At 35.6% G+C, this 13,148-nt stretch overlaps 1 long non-coding RNA gene across 1 annotated transcript in view; it reads left to right on the top strand.

The window, feature by feature from the left end:
* LOC150106529 (uncharacterized) overlaps positions 1-12,809 on the top strand; it is a 53,205-nt gene extending 40,396 nt beyond the window's left edge. Inside the window, exon 2 of the long non-coding RNA XR_016548314.1 lies at positions 12,391-12,809. This is a non-coding gene — a long non-coding RNA (uncharacterized LOC150106529). The remainder of the gene's footprint in view (positions 1-12,390) is intronic.
* Positions 12,810-13,148: the final 339 nt, after the last annotated feature.

Below are 13,148 nucleotides of genomic sequence, written 5' to 3'. Positions count from 1 at the left end.
TTCTAACTGCTGCTGTTTGTAATAATCTAGTACTTCTCTAGTTAAGCAGTCGCCCGATCACAAATTTGGATTCCATTTACTTCGATATCCTTTTTCAACCGTAATGTGCTACAACATGTCAGTGATATACAAAGACAAACAAAGACAAACTGGCCAAAGCACGCGGTTGCCATACCATAGAGTGCTCAGCTTAGTTACATTAGTATTATTCCACCGGCCTTACTACAATACTGTTAATTAATCGGAACTGGTCTTTACATTTTATGACGGTATAAAATTATATAGAGTGCTATAGTATTTTTTATTTTTCGTAACCATATACTTAATAAAAGGAATCAATAACGATACAAATGTCTTCGAGGATAATTTATAAAGCTCTGGGTGGTGGTGGTGGTGGTGGTGGTGGTGATTTTCAAACCACTAGGAACGAAAAAGAATTTTTATTTCAACATGTAAAATTTTATATAACCTCATTAAGTTATTTGGGGGAGATAAATTTTCTGAGGTATTATCATTACTCTACAAACTTAGGAATGTAGCGTTGTACTCGCTACTATAACATACAAAAGAATATTCGCATTACAGTCTCCAGCACCTTCGATACTGCTCAGTATCGACAATGAACGTTGCATCTATTTTGATCACGGCATCCAGGCATTAAGTGAGACGGCAGATTCTTAATTAAGGCAGATAAAAGACTTCCTACAAACTTTCCGGGAACGTACAGATCAGCGGGTTGCCACTTTATATTAGACGATGAATGCGCAGCAACACCCCTAACAGAGAAGTGTCTAGTACTTCACGCAGCACGCGCACCAGGTGTTTCAATTTAATTGCGAAGCGAAGGCTTAATTATATGCAACATGAAATTATGGATTCTCTTTGAGTGGGTGCAAAACGTAAACAAATCTGTCAGCTGGTGAAACGGAAATGGAACAACAGGTTGCCTTACAGTGGGACGGAAGTCCATTTTTCTCGTATTGTTGTTAGGTATTGTTTAGTACCACGAGGAAACTACTAACTACGAACAAAATATAAATATTTTCGAAAATATACTTTTTTTTTTCTTCTGTAGAGTTTGAATAGACACCAAAGATCACACAGATGAATCGGTCTTTTTCTGCTATACTGAGATCTTTATTCGAAGCGATATCAACTGCACTGTTTTTTTAGCTGTTATTATGTGAATGGAAATATTTGAAATAAGCTACACAACCGGCAAGCAGTCTGATTTGTGTACAGTCGTGTCGTAATGCGGTTAATTTATAAATATTTGTTTGATTGAGGTTAACGTGCATGAACACATACAATGTTCTGCATTGTAAGTTACTACACGAAACTCATTGTCAGAGCACGAGTTACGCTATGATAAAAAGTACCACCGACTTTTAGAGCAATGCAAATACCGAGATAATAGATAAAACAATAGCTTGCATGTATCTTAAAATCTTTATTGAATGCACACGCAATTCGTATGGATCACATTAAAAGGCTGTTAGGGTCCATTATTTTTTTAAAAAAAATCAAATTATCATTTCAAGTTTTTCTTCTTACATTCAGGTCTTGTGCTCATCATTAACCTTCACGATATACTGAGAATGAGAAGAGGGATTAAAGCATCATTGTACTCTCTCTCTCTCTATCCCTCTCTTTGCAGCAGAAATGCAAAGTACCAAATATGTCGTTCTGCACGAAAATATGGTTGCTATTTTCAACCATATTTTCTAATCACTAACTTTGAGCCTTCTAAATACGAAAAAAAAAAGTTAATTATACTTAAAAACAGACAGATTGTGTGAATGATGTCCATATTAATTTGCGTTAAAATGTAACACAAATGAATATGTTATTATATATGCTGAAGAACAGATGTTTAAAGATGGCACTTTTTAAAACAGGAAATTTCGCATGAAAAAATTTTTTTTTTCTCGTTCATGAAGATATGATTTAGGTATGACGAAAATTATAAAAAAAAAAAAGTAGAAATCGGTGACTCATGAGATTGTAAAGCCTTAGAGAAACCAAGGAAATAAAAACAGGAAATAAATGAAAACTAAATGACGAGAAATATAATCTGCAAAAAGAGAAGTTGATAGGAGGTCAGTGAAATGGCAATCATGTAAAATCTATACTGTTTAAAAGCAAAATGCTTTAACTTCTTTACGTGGATGTTATATAATATTGTATGCTAAAAGTGAATCAGGAAATCTAAAACAGTTGCTATGAATTATTGCATCCTCATTTAATATACGTAGTAGATAACTATGACAATAATGCGATAAGTTTTAAACTTTTTCAGTTAAAAAAAAAAAAAAAAAAATCCTTAACCCGCCCACGGTACATTTTGTACAGTAGGCGGGTTAAGGATTTTTTTTTTTTTTTTTTTTGCGATTTTTATCAATTATATATATATATATATATATATATATATATATATAAGAGGTTGGTCTGAAAAGTTCTCAGCCTCGACCATATATGCCAACACTACCGGCAAGATTTTTTTTTTTTTTTTCTAAGTTGGTGCATCTGTCATAAGCATCCAAGTGAAATTGCAGGTCATTCTATCAAGTAGTTTGTTTTATACAGCTGCCTGAAGCAAAAGTGTTGACTGTATCCCTTGAAATGGATAAAATTAAGTATCGTGCCGTTATAAAATTCTTTGTAAAAGAAGATTTAACGCCAAAAGAAATTTATTCGAAGTTCATAAAAGTTTATGGGCACTCTTCTCATTCGTTTTCGACAATTAAGAAATGGGCTGCCGAGTTTAAACGCGGCCGTACCAGCCTTGAAGATGATCCACATGAAGGACGTCCAAAAAGTGTAACAACACCAGAAATTATTGATCAAGTGCACGATATGATATTGGATGACCGGCGATTCAAAGTGCGTGAAATTGCTGAGACTATAGGCATTTCAAAAGAACGTGTAGGATATATTTTGCATGAAGAATTGCAAGTGAAAAAACTTTGCGCAAGATGGGTGCCGCGCTTGCTCACAGCAGATCAAAAACGCACTCGCATGAAAATCTCTGAGGAGTGCTTGGAGCGTTTTAACAAGAATAAAACTGATTTTGTTCGTCAATTTATTACTATGGATGAGACTTGGATTCACCATTACACACCAGAATCCAAACAGTAGTCAAAACAGTGGGCAGAAGCCGGTTGTTCAGCGCCAAAGAAGATAAAGTCGGTTCCATCAGCAGGAAAGGTCATGGCATCGGTGTTTTGGGATGCTAAAGATAATTAATAAACAAAAAGGCATTTTGTTTATTAATTATCTGAAAAGCGTAAAAGGAGATTATTATTCCGATCTTTTAACCAGACTAGACGAAAAAAATTCGTGGTCAGCATTTTTCTTCGAATCAAGAGGTGATTGCAGCTGTAAAAAGGTATTTTGCAGATCTTACTGAGAACCACTACAGGGACAAGATAATGGCACTGGAGCATCGCTGGAATAAATGTATTAGTCTTAAGGGAGATTATGTTGAAAAATAAAAATAATTTTGAAATTATAAATTCCTTTTTTCATTGTTAGGCCGAGAACTTTTCAGACCACCCCGGTATATATATATATATATATAGATAGATATGGAGGCTGAAGAAGAAAAAAAAAAAAAAAATATATATATATATATATATATCCTCGTACATATATATTTTCTTCTTGAGCCTCTGTAGCTCAGTCAGTATAAACGAAGCACTTTGGTCGGAAAGACCTGGGTTTGATTCCCGTCAGTGACGTGAGGAACCTTTATCTGGTTTAAAGGTGATTAGCCCATAGACTTAGCCGATCTCCGTTAGGAGATCGGCTAACTCTATAGGCTAACTCTATTAGCCGATCTCAGTTAGGAGATCGGCTAACTCACCTTTAGGCTAACAGCTAACTCACCACGGCTAACACACAATCACCAACTTCCTATCGATAGCTTACCTGCAAATTAATGTTATCTATCAGGGCGACACCAGTATCGTAAGATATCATTTGGTCTACTATGGTCGGCTAACTCACCTACGGTTTTTTCACCCGGAAAGTCATGTTTTTCGTCCCCCCAGAACAGACAAACTGGCCCGTGAACACACGCTTCTACAGACATAGGACACGCCGGGAGGAATAGGACCAACCACCTAAGGTAAAAGAGGATGGACGGAATAATAAGAAATTATTCCTTATTCCTTATTATTACTGATTGAGCTACGGAGGCTGATATATATATATATATATATATATATATATATATATATATATATTGTGAAATAGAGTTGAATGACTTAAACCGAGTTAGGTAAAAAAAAACCAAAAAAAACCGGGGGTTTAATAGTAAAACACGACTAGTTTCGGCTTATAACAGCCTTCATCAGGTGACATTATAAAAGAAAAGAAAAAACACTGAAGGTTAAAAAAACTAAGAACAACATAGAGAGTCTCTATACATAATTAGCATGAAAACTTTGTAGTTGTATTTAAAACTGTTCTTTCGTTTGTTGCATTGTTGGGAGGGTGCGTGCTTGCAGCATCACGTGAACGCCAGTACATGATTACAGCTGAATGATTATCTGGGAGGTTGTAGCTCAAGTTATTATTTAGATGTTTAGGGTTGAGGATGATTTCCCTAGATTCTACGATTTTTCTCTCCAATTCATCGTGGCAACGAAAAATGTTGGTAGATTTGTCCCAGCGGACTGTATGACTTGGGTTTTCATCATTTTCTCAGCCGAGAAAAGGATATGACTTGATAAGGCACTGGCTCGCTGTCTCTTGTAAGCAATATCTCTCATGTGTACCTCCATACGTAATTCAACAGATTTGTCCGTTTGGCCAAATAAGGAATATCATAATTACACCATATTTTGTACACACCATGATATTTAAGATGATGATGACAGGGTTTTGGTTGGCTTATTAAGGAGCGGATTTTTGGAAGTGGAGTGAACAAAGTTCTGATATTGTATTTTATTAGAACCTTGGCTAATTTTTGTGAAACTGAACTTATGTAAGGAATAGATATATTGCCCTTAAATGTATTTATTTCTTCTCTGTGATGACTAGGAGGATTAAAAAGGAATTTTTCAATAATTCTTTCAGAATATCCATTAATTAGGAAAGTAGTTTTGAGATAGTTTATTTCTTTTTGAAGTTCAGAATATGTATTTCAACCGAGTCAATGAATCGTCATATATATATATATATATATATATGACGCCCCGCTTATGTATATATATATATATATACATAAGCGGGGCGGTGGTCTCACACCGTGCGATGAAATTCATCTCCCACCTAAATACAAGCACCGCTGCTCACGACAAGATTGGAACCCGCGAACTGGTGGTTGGAGAGCGGGTACGCTAACAACTCGGCCAACTAGTCCTGCTAAAACAGATACAAAGGATTTTATTAATAAACGTTTAGAAAAATTCCTGAAGCTGGTCGAGTAATAAAAGGATCCAACAATCAATCTCATGTGCAACAGCATTTATTATTATTTTTTTAACCCATTTCCTCCTCCTCGAATTTCACAGAATACTTTCGAGGAGGAAAGGCAGGAAATTTGAATTAGGGACACAAAACGACACTTGTTAAGACAATCTGTTTAAAGACATGGTCAGCTGTTCCATGCATTCAGATGTGGTCTATATATAGGTAATGATGGGAGATCGATGTGGTCACTAGCTCACCTTCGCACGCGGTATTGCCTACATTTCCTCAAATGTTTGCGCATGTGTGTGTGTGTAGGAAATATAGGTAAATAGTCCGCTACGTTCTTAATAGATAACCAAACAGTGTGTTCTGGAAATACTGCGTCTGTCTCACAGACATTTGTAAAAGAGGGCAGGAGCTTTGTGAAGGCGCACGTTGAACGAGGAAGTGAACCCACTTTTATCGCTAGGAACAGCGGACGACATGTGGAAGGACAACAATACTCCAGATTTAGATGAACCACTGCACACTGTGGGAAGTTTGGTGGCGAGATAAAAAAACGTAAAAATTAGGTTACGACAAAAACTTCCTGTAAGGGGTTAGCGAAGTGATTTTCGGTGACTTTAGTATCTCCAACACCCTACTAATCTCGGATTTTCAGAACCAAAGGGGGGAGGGAGAGAGGGAAGGGAAGAGAGAGAGAGAGAGAGAGAGAGAGAGAGAGAGAGAGATTCTGTTTCTCTGTTTTATATTTGAATTGTGAAGAAAGATACTTGTCAGCAATCAATGTTATTCTGTTTCATATTACCATGTTTTTAAATAGACGACAATGTTATTTTTTAAATGCAAACTCCACCATGAAAGTTGTAAACCTATAATACATTAGTATGAGTACCGTGGGGAGTAAGTGGGCTAAGGATTAGATAATCCAGAAACCCTACTCTAGGAAACAAGCATGGAACTTGTTCAAGCTATTTCAGCGTTCAAATAAGGAGGGTGATGATCTCACGCCAGGATATGAAATTCATCCATCACTGGTGAACATTCGATTAACTATCATACTGTTAACCTAAATGTTATTCTTATCGGTGCTGATGTGTGACGTTTTTTTTTTTTTTTTTTTTTTTCTTTCAGAGCAGAGTGCATATTCTAGAAACAGCAGGCTGGTTAATTAGAGGAGAAGATTATTACGACTCTTTTTAATCTTTGCTTCGTAGGCTATCCGTAGTTCAAGATTCTTTGTGCCAAGAAAATGATGCACAACAATTTAAATAACTATATGTATAGAATGGCATCACTTATTCGGGAGATTTTGATTAAGAAAGTATTCCACAATAATTAAAAAAAAAGACTGTAAATGTATAAATAATGGAACTAGCTTAGCAATGCTTGGACGATTGAATAGCATTTCCTCTTTTGACCAACAAACTGTGCATTTGAAGCATGAATGTTTGCAAATGTGTTTCGTTGGTAGAAGATTTTCATCGCTCAGTGTGAGACCACCTCCCTACTTACTGGAGACCTGAAATGGTTTAAAATTGTGTGTGTGTGTGTGTGTGTGTGTGTGTGTGTGTGTGTGTGTGTGTGTGTGTGTAGAGCATTGTTTCCAGATTGTAGCCTATCTACAGTCCAGTGTGCTTTAGGATTAACATCGTTAGCCAAAGGTGGGAGAAAACAGTTTTACCTTATTAACAGATTTATAATTCTCACTGGTTTCTTATTTTTTAATCTTCATCACACTTGGGTTAAGTTTTTTTTTTTTTAATGTAGCAAAATATCGTTTTTATCAAGGCCGTAATTCGAGGTTTACGTAACTTATGACAAAAATTGCCAAAAAAAATTATATAAATTTTATTTTACATAAATTCCTAATATTTTTATTAATTTACATTTTATTATATTTTTTTAAAGGAATCATATGTGTGTATCACAGGGTGTTTTCTTTCTTATCACTTGGAAGTAATTTCACACACACACACACACACACACACACACACACACACACACACACACACACACACACACACACACACACACACACACACACACACACACACACACACACACACACACACACACACACACACACACACACACACACACAGTGAAGAATCATCTTAAAATTAATTCAGTGATAAGAAAAGAAACATGATACGAAATGGAATGCACAGAACATATGCCAAAAATAAGGGATTTTTGGCATATGTTCTTTGGCAAAAATAAGGGGGGGGGGAACGAAAAAGATTTTTTAGGAATCAAAGATATCTTTATAATAAACAAAAATTATATTTAATGAGTAATAAGAATTAACAAAACAATCCAAAAGATTCTATCATATTACAAATAATAATAATAATAATAATAATAATAATAATAATAATAATAATGAAGAGAGTCATAAGTTCTCCAACCCTTCTACACACTTTAAAATTCTATTTTTATTACTGATAAAATACCTATATACGAGTATACCATAATATAGTATCATATTATGTACTTGAATGAAAACAGACTAACATAATGCAAACGACTGATTTTTTCCAGCGAATCAAAATTACTAAGAGCTACAGGTCAGTTTTTGAGCAAGCTTATATCTCTACACTTTCCTAACACAAACCCATCCACACCTTTCTCAAGCTCCAAAAAAACTTTTTTTTCTTTTTTTTTTTCGCTGAAGACATTATCTTCGATGAACAGCTGCTAGCCCTGTAAAAATTTCACATCCTCAGCTCATCTTTGGAATATACTGTTCTCCCATTTGGAGAAATATCCCAAAACGCTTCACAAAAATGCTTAATTCTGCCGAAAAAGAGTATTATCCAGTTCACAGGTGATCCCCCTTTGTCACTTCTTGTTGTAATCATTTTCTCATAGATATTCTGTTTCTGTCTTGTGCGTTTTCTATGAATATTTTCATGGAAGTTAATCTGCTGAACAGCGGGACGGAAGTTAATTTTTCTCATGTTGCCGGTAGGTATTGTTTAGTATCATGGGGAAACTACTAACTAGGACCAAAATCCTGGATTTGTTGATGGGAAAAGAAGCCCAGTACTGATACGTCAACAGTGTTGACGCATAACAGTTTAAAGTAATCCTGAAATAGCTTTAATCTAGCTGTAAACATTTAGTTTACAGTTTTGTTCATATAAAAAAAATTTTTTTTTAGTACTCTGTTTCTGAGTGTTATTCAAAAGATAAAATCAGCAGCATCAGCACTTATTTCATGTGAAATGTTATTGCTGCAAGCAAGGGAGGAAGCACGTGCTTGAAATACTGAACTGAGACTGTCTCTTGATTCTCTTGGTGTGCAGTTCCCGTGAAGCCCAAGAGTGATTTCCAAGCAAACACATAAATTCCTAGTTCTCTATATAGCCGGCACTAATCATCACCTTACAATGATGGTCTTAAATCTCACTGCATACACGGGATGGACGCATGCGGCTAGCGGCACACACACACACACGAGAGAGAGAGAGAGAGAGAGAAAGACAACGAAATTTCGAACCTCACCGATTTCTTCCCCCCTTCACAGAGCAATTCAATCTACCGGTGGCGCTGTTATTTTGCAGCTCGTGCAGCGCTGACGGGGAACAAAAGGTGCCCTCGACGCACGAGCCATTAAGCCTAATTATTCATTCGGCCACAATTCCTAGCACTAATGTTGTGCCTCGCCGCCCGCTTCGCGTTGGAGGGAGGGAGGGGGAATGGAGGACGTAAAGCAGGCTTTGAAATGCGGAGTTTCCTGTATTGCCCATGTGCATTGGCCCAGCTGCTTAATGAAAGACGAACGCGGATTTGGATCTCCACCCCTCTTTTCCTCCGCCCCCGTGAGTCGCTGGCGGGGTCATGCGTGCACACACAAACTAGGCAGTAACCCGCTACCGCTGAGAAGTGTCGTGCTCAGCCAAACAAAGGACCAGTTTGAGGTTCCCAGCGATGGGCAAGTTCTCGTTGCCGTCACTCATAATGATTTCGCCCCGTCGCTGACCGATCGCCCTTCCGGGATTAGCGATAGGAGGAAACAAAGAGGACTAACTGAGTGGGAGGGGGACCCATCAAAAAATGAAACCTCCAGAGTCAGGAGTTCGGCCCCGAAAAATTAAAATTTCTTCCCGGGGTGGTATCTGGGTGTATCAAGTGCCAAATAATACTGTGGGAACGCACTGCAATAACATGTACCCTGCCTCCATTTCATTTCAGTAACATAAAGCATTCATAAATGTGCGACTTACTAATTAATTTATCGTATTAGAAGGTGAACAAATTTCCTACAAGGCACTCAGCCTTTATCTTTACTCTTTCCATCTCAGTGTTATGACATTCATGTGAGTTAAATAAATACACCCAGAAAAAGATGAACATGAAATATTCAAGCTAAACTGATTCATGTCATCAAGAGTTTCACCATATTTAGGATTTCACACTTCGACAAAAAAAAAAAAAAAAAGTGGTATAGAAGCATTCCCATTCGATCAAAATACTTCCTCTCTTACGTTTGCTTCTTCACATCCAAATTACCACATCACGAATTGGGGGAGGGGTATCTTAAAGTCGCCTGCTTATGCCATGGATTTAAGGATATATTCTTTAGTATAAAAAGAAAAGCATACATTGCTTTCTGAGTTGGTGATTACTTCCGAGTCCTCCCCCGCGAAAAAAGAAAAAAAAAACCCGACAAAAATGCCAATTTTTCGTGATATTTAGAATTTTCCGTTATAATATTCTATGCGCAACAAAATATTCTTTGCCAGCATATGGAAGGACGTGAAGAAAGCATTATATCATTTATATTAATAAGTTTAAAATCGTTTATTAACATGGAAAGTTAAAATATTGTGTGAGCAGTGATGTAAAATAAAGCAGACATCAACCATTCTACAAGATTAACTTGCACCAATACTCAGTCCTGAAAGCAAAACGATAACGGGAGAAAGAAATGCGTAATTTGCTAATTCGACACTTGACTTTTTGAAACACTTGTGATATATTTTAATAGATATATCCCAAATTCAGAATTTGCAAAACGCAGTTGTGTCTTTATATAATTATAATTTTTTAGAGGCGTAGTCAATTTTTTTTTTTTCTACGAATGATTACATGAAAACGAACGGGGAACTATCTCGATAATTTTTGTAAACATTTAATACATAAATTTCAGTACAATCCGTCTAACTGAGAAATATGAATGAACAGGCAAAAGAAAACTAATTAAGTAGCTTAAAATTTTTGTATTAAAAATAGTCCCTAACCAACCAGCTTGTATTTCTATTACTGAAGCGAAAGACCAGAATACCGTAAATTGCTACAGGCTCATAACCATGCCTTTTCTCAAAGTATTTTGGCTATTCAATCTGTATGTTTATCTGTGTATTAATGCAATCCTTCTATCTGTACGTCCTAGGAGGTACATCCAAACCTTTATAACGAGGTCATACTTTTATTTATACGTGACAATCAGCGTGTTGCAGCGCACATGAATATGGGTATTTATGCTATGCTTGGCCTTAAGCATGCCTCTAAGACCTACTTTCCAGGTAAATAAGTCCTACAAGGTGAATGATGCATTAAGTAGTTAGGGTCTGTCAACATAAAGACCTTACGTAACTGTAAGGGGAGGGGTGTTTTCATAGGTTATTCTTAGTTTGGTTTATGGCCTTGCTTACTAGTGGTCGCTGTCAAGGATTTTTCTACCATTATTTACACATCAATCGACCTTTGATGTTTAAGCCATTTCTTTATGGAAAGGATTTGGTAGTGGGTGAAGAGGATAATATATCTCTGGGCAACTGTTTAATTCAAAATCTAAATCTGCAGATGTTCATAAGCATCTGCAGCATGTTTGTAATTTTTTTATTTTTCTTAAGGAGGATATACTGATATTTGAAGGGAAGAGAAAACGATAAGAATTGACAAAGATATCTTAGAAAGTCTAAATATGTTTGTTATTTTTAAAGCATAATTACAGAAAGATTTCGCTACTGAGTCTTCCAGGTAAACTTTATGCATTCAGAAGAAGCAACCCCCTCCCCCCCCCAAAAAAAAAAAAAACTAGAAGAGAAACTTGTTGAAGAGCAAGCTAAATTCAAGCCGAATAGGAATTATGAGGATCAGATTACTACTTTGTGATAAACAGGACAGTCTAGAAATCATGGGAATATAACAAGGAAACTATTATTTTAAGATATATATTTTTTTTAAATCTGAAAAACGCATATGATAAGGTGTAGGAGAATAAATGTTGAAAGCCCTATATTTATATGGTGTAAATGGGAAGTTATACAGAGCAACGGATTTGCCTACATATAGCAGAAGTCGTAAGTTAGCTGTTAGCACTAAATGGGGAGATATTTTGATGTAAAATCGGGTATAAGACACGGCCACCCTATCGCTAATTTATTCATCGCCTATACAGATCACATTATGAAGTAACATTAAACCTGATATCAGAATCGGGGATATTAACTCAGTTCTTAACTTTATGCAAATGATTTTATAAATAAATTCAGTACAAATTCTTCTAAATCTTTAAATAAATTGAAGTGTTGTAATAATTTTGACATAAAAATCAACAATAAAAAGATTAAACTATGAAAATAGGGACGAACATAGAAAACATGTTCTGCATTTATATTAAATGGAATAAGAGACAAATTAAATACAAAATACTAAACTAGCAGTATCTGAAGGCCTTTATTTTGCAAACCGCCTTGTATAAACAAGGTACTCTCCAAAACCAATTTTACCTTAACAGTCCGATTTAAATTTTAACTCTTTTTTTTAAATTAATATATTTAAAATTTTTTAAATTTTAATTTTTCTAATGCTTTAAAATAGAAAAAATGTATTTTTTATTTTAAATTTAATTTTTTTAAATTTAAACTTTTAATTTCTTTTTAACTTTAATTTTTACATAAAATGTTTTTAACTCCAATTTTTTAAATAATCTTAATCATTTTTAAATTTTGATTTCAGCTCTAAGAAGCACACAGTGTGACTTAATAAAACAGCTGATCAAAGTCCAGAAACCATAGATATGAAAAGTTCTGAGAAAAATTACGGGAGTGATCAGATGGCATCCCAATCAAAAATAATGAAAGAAAAATTGTCATGATTAGCATGTGTGTGTGTATGTGCGCGTGCAGAACTGATGTAGAGGTGGTATGATCACTTAAACAAAGTGGAAGAGGCAAAGTTAGCAGAACAGATGGTTGATGCGAGGATGACAGGAAAGACGCTGATAAAGACCAAGACCAAAGTGGATTAGTGCAGTTAGTAGAGAATTAAAAGACGGAGTTGTAAGATCGCACAATATTGGAATCCTGACAAACAGATTAATTTGGAAGGAAATTGTTGTCGGTAAGCTAGTAATAATAAAAAACCTAATAATGTAGTACTACCAGAGTATACCACGTACTTCTTGAGAATACATATCAGGAAGTTACTGTGATGATGATAAATATCTACAAGTGTGGCCGAGTGGATGAACATCATCGTCACTCTTCATCCAACATTCCGTGGGTTCTAATCCCACTGCAGGCATGGATGTTGGAATACCTGTAAATGGTTCATGAATTTCAGTGCCTAGTGTGAGATCACAACACCCTGTTTATTCGAAGCGTGAATTGGTATATATATATATATATATATACAGTATATATATTAGAAACTGTCTTTTATGTATGTGAATTCCCCCACCACAACGAAAGGTTGGAAAGGTATCGTACATCAGT

Source organism: Typopeltis vanoorti, chromosome 5 (assembly GCF_054136105.1).
Source record: "Typopeltis vanoorti isolate ZY-2024b chromosome 5, IOZ_Tvanoo_1.0, whole genome shotgun sequence".
Taxonomy (NCBI): domain Eukaryota; kingdom Metazoa; phylum Arthropoda; class Arachnida; order Uropygi; family Thelyphonidae; genus Typopeltis; species Typopeltis vanoorti.
The sequence above is the reverse complement of the archived record's forward strand: the minus strand, read 5'-3'. Positions and strand labels throughout refer to the sequence as shown.